Source organism: Thalassophryne amazonica, chromosome 7 (genome assembly GCF_902500255.1).
Source record: "Thalassophryne amazonica chromosome 7, fThaAma1.1, whole genome shotgun sequence".
In the NCBI taxonomy this organism is placed as follows: Eukaryota; Metazoa; Chordata; class Actinopteri; order Batrachoidiformes; family Batrachoididae; genus Thalassophryne; species Thalassophryne amazonica.
In genome coordinates this window covers 30,503,518-30,509,202 of record NC_047109.1, presented here as the reverse complement: position 1 = coordinate 30,509,202, position 5,685 = coordinate 30,503,518, and positions in this window count along the sequence as shown.

Here is a 5,685-nt window from a genome sequence, read left to right as displayed (position 1 = left end):
CTCCTTTGCAAGAATGTGAAGTAGGTCTGTTAATTGGATATAACTGCTCTCAAGCCTTACTTCCAAGAGAAATTGTGTCAGGTGAAGAGGACGAACCTTACACTCAGCGTACGGATCTCGGCTGGAGCATAGTTGGGCAAAGCAGTCCATGCCTGACCTATGGAGATGCCATCGGTGTCAGTCATCGCATCATTGTGAGGAAAGTTATTCCAGCTCTAAATCCTTCTGTTGATGTTCACAGTGAAGTCCACTACGTAAACAGAACTAAAGTGAGGGATGTCACTCCTTCAGAAATTGTTAAAGCACTGGAGTTAGATTTCTCAGAGAAGGCTATTGACGACAATCACGTGTCTCAAGATGACCTCAAGTTTCTCTCAAAACTCAGAGAAGGCATCAAACAGAGTGAAAGTGGTCACTATGAAATGCCATTGCCATTTCGTGATGAAAAACCTAAGTTACCGGACAACAAAATATGTGCAATGCACCGTTTGAAATGTTTGGAGAAGAGATTAAGAAAGGATGAAACATACTACAATGACTACATCAACTTTATGGATGATATAATCTCCCGAGGTTATGCAGAAAAGATTTCTGAAGAAGAATTAGACAACAGTCCAGTGTGGTATATCCCACACCACGGGGTCTATCACCCACACAAACCAGGGAAAATCCGAGTGGTGTTCGACTGTTTGGCCAAGTATCAAGACACATCTCTCAATGACCATCTGTTGACTGGTCCAGATTTGACAAACACATTGGTCGGAGTTCTTTGTCGCTTTTGCAAAGGGTCAATCGCATTCATGTGTGACATCGAGCGAATGTTTCACCAGTTCTATGTGAAAGAAGAAGACCAGGATTACCTACGCTTTTTATGCTGGGAGCAAGGAAACCTAGACACAAAACCATCAGTCTACCGAATGAAGGTCCATTTGTTTGGAGCAGCATCATCCCCTGGCTGTGCCAACTTTGGCTTGAAACATCTAGCAGCACAAGGACAAAGTCTGTTCAAGGAGAATGCCATCCGCTTTATTCAAAGAAATTTCTATGTCGATGTTGGCTTAGCAAGTGTTTCAACAGAAAGTGAAGCTATCCAGCTTGTGAAAGACTCAAGAGAGCTATGTGCCATGGGAAGGTTAAGACCACAAATTTGTGTCAAATTGTGAAAAGGTTATGTCAACAATTCCAGAAGAAGAGTGTGCAATAGTTAAAAATCAAGACATGTCTCTAAGTCTGCCACACATCGAAAGAGCTCTCGGAGTTGAATGGTGCATTACATCTGACTCATTCAAATTCAGAGTCCAAGTCAAAGCTAATCCGCTAACAAGAAGAGGTGTTCTTTCCACGGTTGCCTCAATCTACGATCCCCTAGGCTTCATTGCACCGTTTGTCCTCCTTGGCAAGCAGATATTCCAGCAAATGTGCAGAGACAAAATGGGTTGGGATCAAGAACATTCAGACCATCTGAAGCCACAGTGGGAGGCATGGATCAAAGATCTGCCAAGACTAGCTGATGTACAAATCAAGAGATGTATCATTCCCCCAGATATTGGACAAGTCAAAAACTATGAGCTACATCATTTCGCAGATGCCAGCATTTCAGGATACGGCGAATGTACTTATTTGCGAGTCATTAATCAACAAGACCAAGTCCACTGTTGTCTACTAATGGGCAAGTCAAGAGTCACACCAAACAGCATCCTGACTGTTCCAAGACTTGAACTTTCAGCGGCAGTTGTTGCAGTCAGAGTGAGTGATCTACTACGAGCTGAACTGGAAATTCAAGACCTACAAGAGTTCTTCTGGACAGATTCCACAGTCGTCCTTAGCTACATAAATAATGATGCCAGAAGATTTCAAGTGTTTGTAGCTAATCGCGTACAGAGGATCAAGTCAAGTACAACCCCAGAACAATGGGCTCACATCGCTTCAGAAGACAATTCTGCAGATCATACTTCTCGCGGTCTAACTGCAGAGCAAATGAAGTCATCTAATTGGTTCATAGGACCAAAGTTTCTTTGGCAAAGCAGACTACCTGAAAGAGATGTCAAGGTGGGAGAGATTAGAGAAGATGATCCCAAACTACGGAAAGCATTTGTATGCAATACCCAAGCAAAGGAACAGAGGACAATGCTAGATCGCTTCGAGAAATTTTCAGATTGGTCCACACTAATCAAAGCTATAGCAAGGCTGAGGCAAAAGATCAAAGAACACAAAGGTATGACACGAAATGCCATGAATACAATTTTGGAAGAAAGGAAGGGAGCTGAGCTAGTAGTCATCAAGCTGATTCAGACAAAAGCATTCTCAGAGGAGATAGAGAGTTTGAAAGCAAAGAAAACAGTTGCAAAGACCAAAGAGAGTAAGCTGTATAAACTGAGTCCATTTTTGGATGAAGAAGGAATATGCAGAGTTGGAGGACGTTTGAGTCATGCTGTACTCCATCTGCATGTGAAACATCCGGCAATACTACCAAGAAACAGTCATATCTCTACACTGCTTATCAGACATTTTCATGAGAAAGTTCAGCATCAAGGACGTGGAATGACGACTAACGAACTGCGAGCTAATGGACTGTGGATCCTTGGATGTAGCAGTGCAGTCTCGTCTCACATCTACAAATGTGTCAAGTGTCGTAAGTACAGAAGAAGTACTGAAGTACAGAAGATGGGAGATTTACGTTCTGACAGGACAGAACCAACTCCACCTTTTACATATGTTGGAATGGATTGTTTCAGACCAGTTTATGTTAAGGATGGACGTAAAGAGCTGAAGAGATATGGATTGATACTAACTTGTCTATGTTCACGAGCAATCCACATAGAAGTGGTAGATGACCTAAGTACAGACGCATTCATGAATGCTCTACGAACGTTTATTGCCATCAGAGGAAATGTTCGTCAGCTGAGATGTGACAAGGGAACCAATTTTGTTGGAGCTCAGAGAGAGTTTGCAAAGTTGATGAAAGACATGGATCAAGAAAAAAATCAAAGCCTTTGGATGTGAATTCCTCATGAATCCCCCATCAGAGAGTCATATGGGAGGAGCATGGGAAAGACAGATAAGGACAATAAGGAGTGTTCTTTCTGCTATCCTCGACCAATCAGCAAGAAGATTAGACACAACATCGTTGAGAACGTTCTTGTATGAGGTTATGGCAATTATTAACAGCAGGCCACTCTCTGCAGAACATCTAAATGATCCCACTGGACCTGAACCATTAACACCTAATCATATTCTGACAATGAAGTCTACCATTATTCAACCTCCACCAGGGCAGTTTATTAAAGAAGACACACTGTACCTACAAAGGAGATGGCGAAGAGTGCAGTACTTGGTGAATGAATTTTGGATCAGATGGAGAAAGGAGTACTTACTCAACTTGCAATCGAGACAGAAGTGGAATGTGTCTAAGAGAGACTTAAAGATTAATGACATTGTTCTACTAAAAGAAGATCTTGCTCCACGCAATGAATGGAAACTAGCCAAAGTCATAGATGTTTACCCTGGAGAAGATGGAAAAGTGAGAAATGTTGGGCTTTTTATCAGTGAGAGTGAGTACACTTGACAGACATGGTAAACACATGACTAAAACAGTTTCACTTGACCGACCTGTACATAAGGTTATTGTTTTACTTGAAGCAGAGTAACCTTTGAGTTTGTTTCATGTTCAAAGTTAAGTGTTAGTTTAGTTTATGGAAATCCCACATAAAGGTTGTGAGATTTGGTGGGAGTGTAACTGCCACATTCTATTTTATTTAATTTAATTTCCATGCCTCTTATGGTCTGTGTTGTTTAATGTAACTATTACACCCTACCGCTAGAGGGCGCTGTGAGCATGTATGTGGTATAGCCTGCAGAACAAGCCAGCGTAAAGAACAGCTTGATTAAGAAAGGATATTTTAACAAGAAACGAAGTTAAAAGGAAGAATTAATCTAATTCCTTTTGATAGCACACGCCCAACGAGGTATGTTTTTATTTGTGATTGTATTTTACTTTCTAATTAATTGTTGAAAGCTAAGATTTATGTTTAATTTCGCCATAAGTTTGAAAGTTTGTCTATCTTTCTCTTTAGTTTTCGCGATGTGGTTTATACCTGTTGCAAGCACCTTGTGTTTGCAATAAACATCAGTTTGAGGAAACCACTTGTCTCTGGAAGTGCTTCGAGTGAATTACAATATATATATATATATATATATATATATATATATATACACACACACACACACCTTTTATTTAACCAGGTAAAAAAAACTCATTGAGATTAAAACCTCATTTTCAAGTGTGACCTGGCCAACACGGCAGCACAAAATCAAAGATCAAACACAAAATCAAAACACAAGACATAGACATTCGAAAAACACAATTACAATACATAGTTACAAAGTGCAATTACACAATCCAATTGTCCTTATTTCTCTGTCCTTTATGATTGTTTTAAATTCCCCCAAAGTTACAAGATGTGTCAATTTCAAGTCCTTCTGCAAAATCTTCCATTTGGATGGGGTAGCAACTTTAAAAAACTTTTTGCCCACTTCAGGTCTGACTCTTGGGACCTGCATCAGTATAATGTCGTTAGAACACAGGCCATAAGCGCTGAGGTTTCTACACATATGTGAACACAAATATGAAGGCAGAAGTCCAAGAATAGATCTATAGATAAAAATCAGCCAACGAGAGCATCTACAAACTAACAAAGATGAACAATGTGTGGCGGCACATAATGAGTAGTACATGATAACTGCAACCAGTAATAAAACATAAAGCACAATGCTATACAGTATCCAGTTTAAATAAAAACTGATGAGGAGCATTCATAAAAAGTAAGTCTCCATAGTCCAACAAGGGCAGATAGACTGTGGTGGTCAGTTTTTTTTTTTTTTTCTTTTCTAGCTTGCAAAGAAAAACATGATTTATTTCTAAAAAAAAGAAACCCAGTTTCAATTTCAGTTTGAAAACAAGTTTGTCAATATGCAATTTAAAGGACAAGTTTTCATCAATTAAAATGCCCAACTATTTGTAAGCTATGACCATTTCAATTTCTGCTCCATGAATGGTTGACATCCTAGGAAGGGGAGATGGAAGTTGATTACCATTTGAAAACAGTGTAGTCTTTGATTTGTCTGCATTCAGCACCAACTTGAGCTGTTTCAAACGGAGCTGAACAGTGTCAAAGGCCGACTGCAACAACTCGAGTGATTTTAAGGCTGAGGAAGCAGAACAATAAATTACATGAACTGACAACATTCCTCTGTGAGGCACATGACTCTGCCTGCTGTCCTCACGTGGAAATATATAAAACATTTTTTGCCTTTGCTCCAGGCTGCAGTGGCTGGACACAGCACCTCGTCCATGTCTCTATTGATTTCAGACATTTTTCCACACTGATTACAGCCAGCGATGGTAGTCATTTATGTCTGGTAATCAGAGCTTATGGATTTGAATCCTGCGAGTGACTTTTTTTAAACCAGGGTTATTTAACCGCGGGGTTCTGTATTACATCCCCTTTTATGTATTATTTATATCGACCCAGTGATATTCACTAATTATACAGCTGGTTTTTATTTTATTGTTCTCCACATCAGCGGCGTGATGTGGTGCAGCTGCTCGCACTGTGTTCCTGCTCGAAAGACACCGTCGCACTGGGATTGGCACGCCTGTCCGTCGGTGCAATGTTTTTGTGGTTT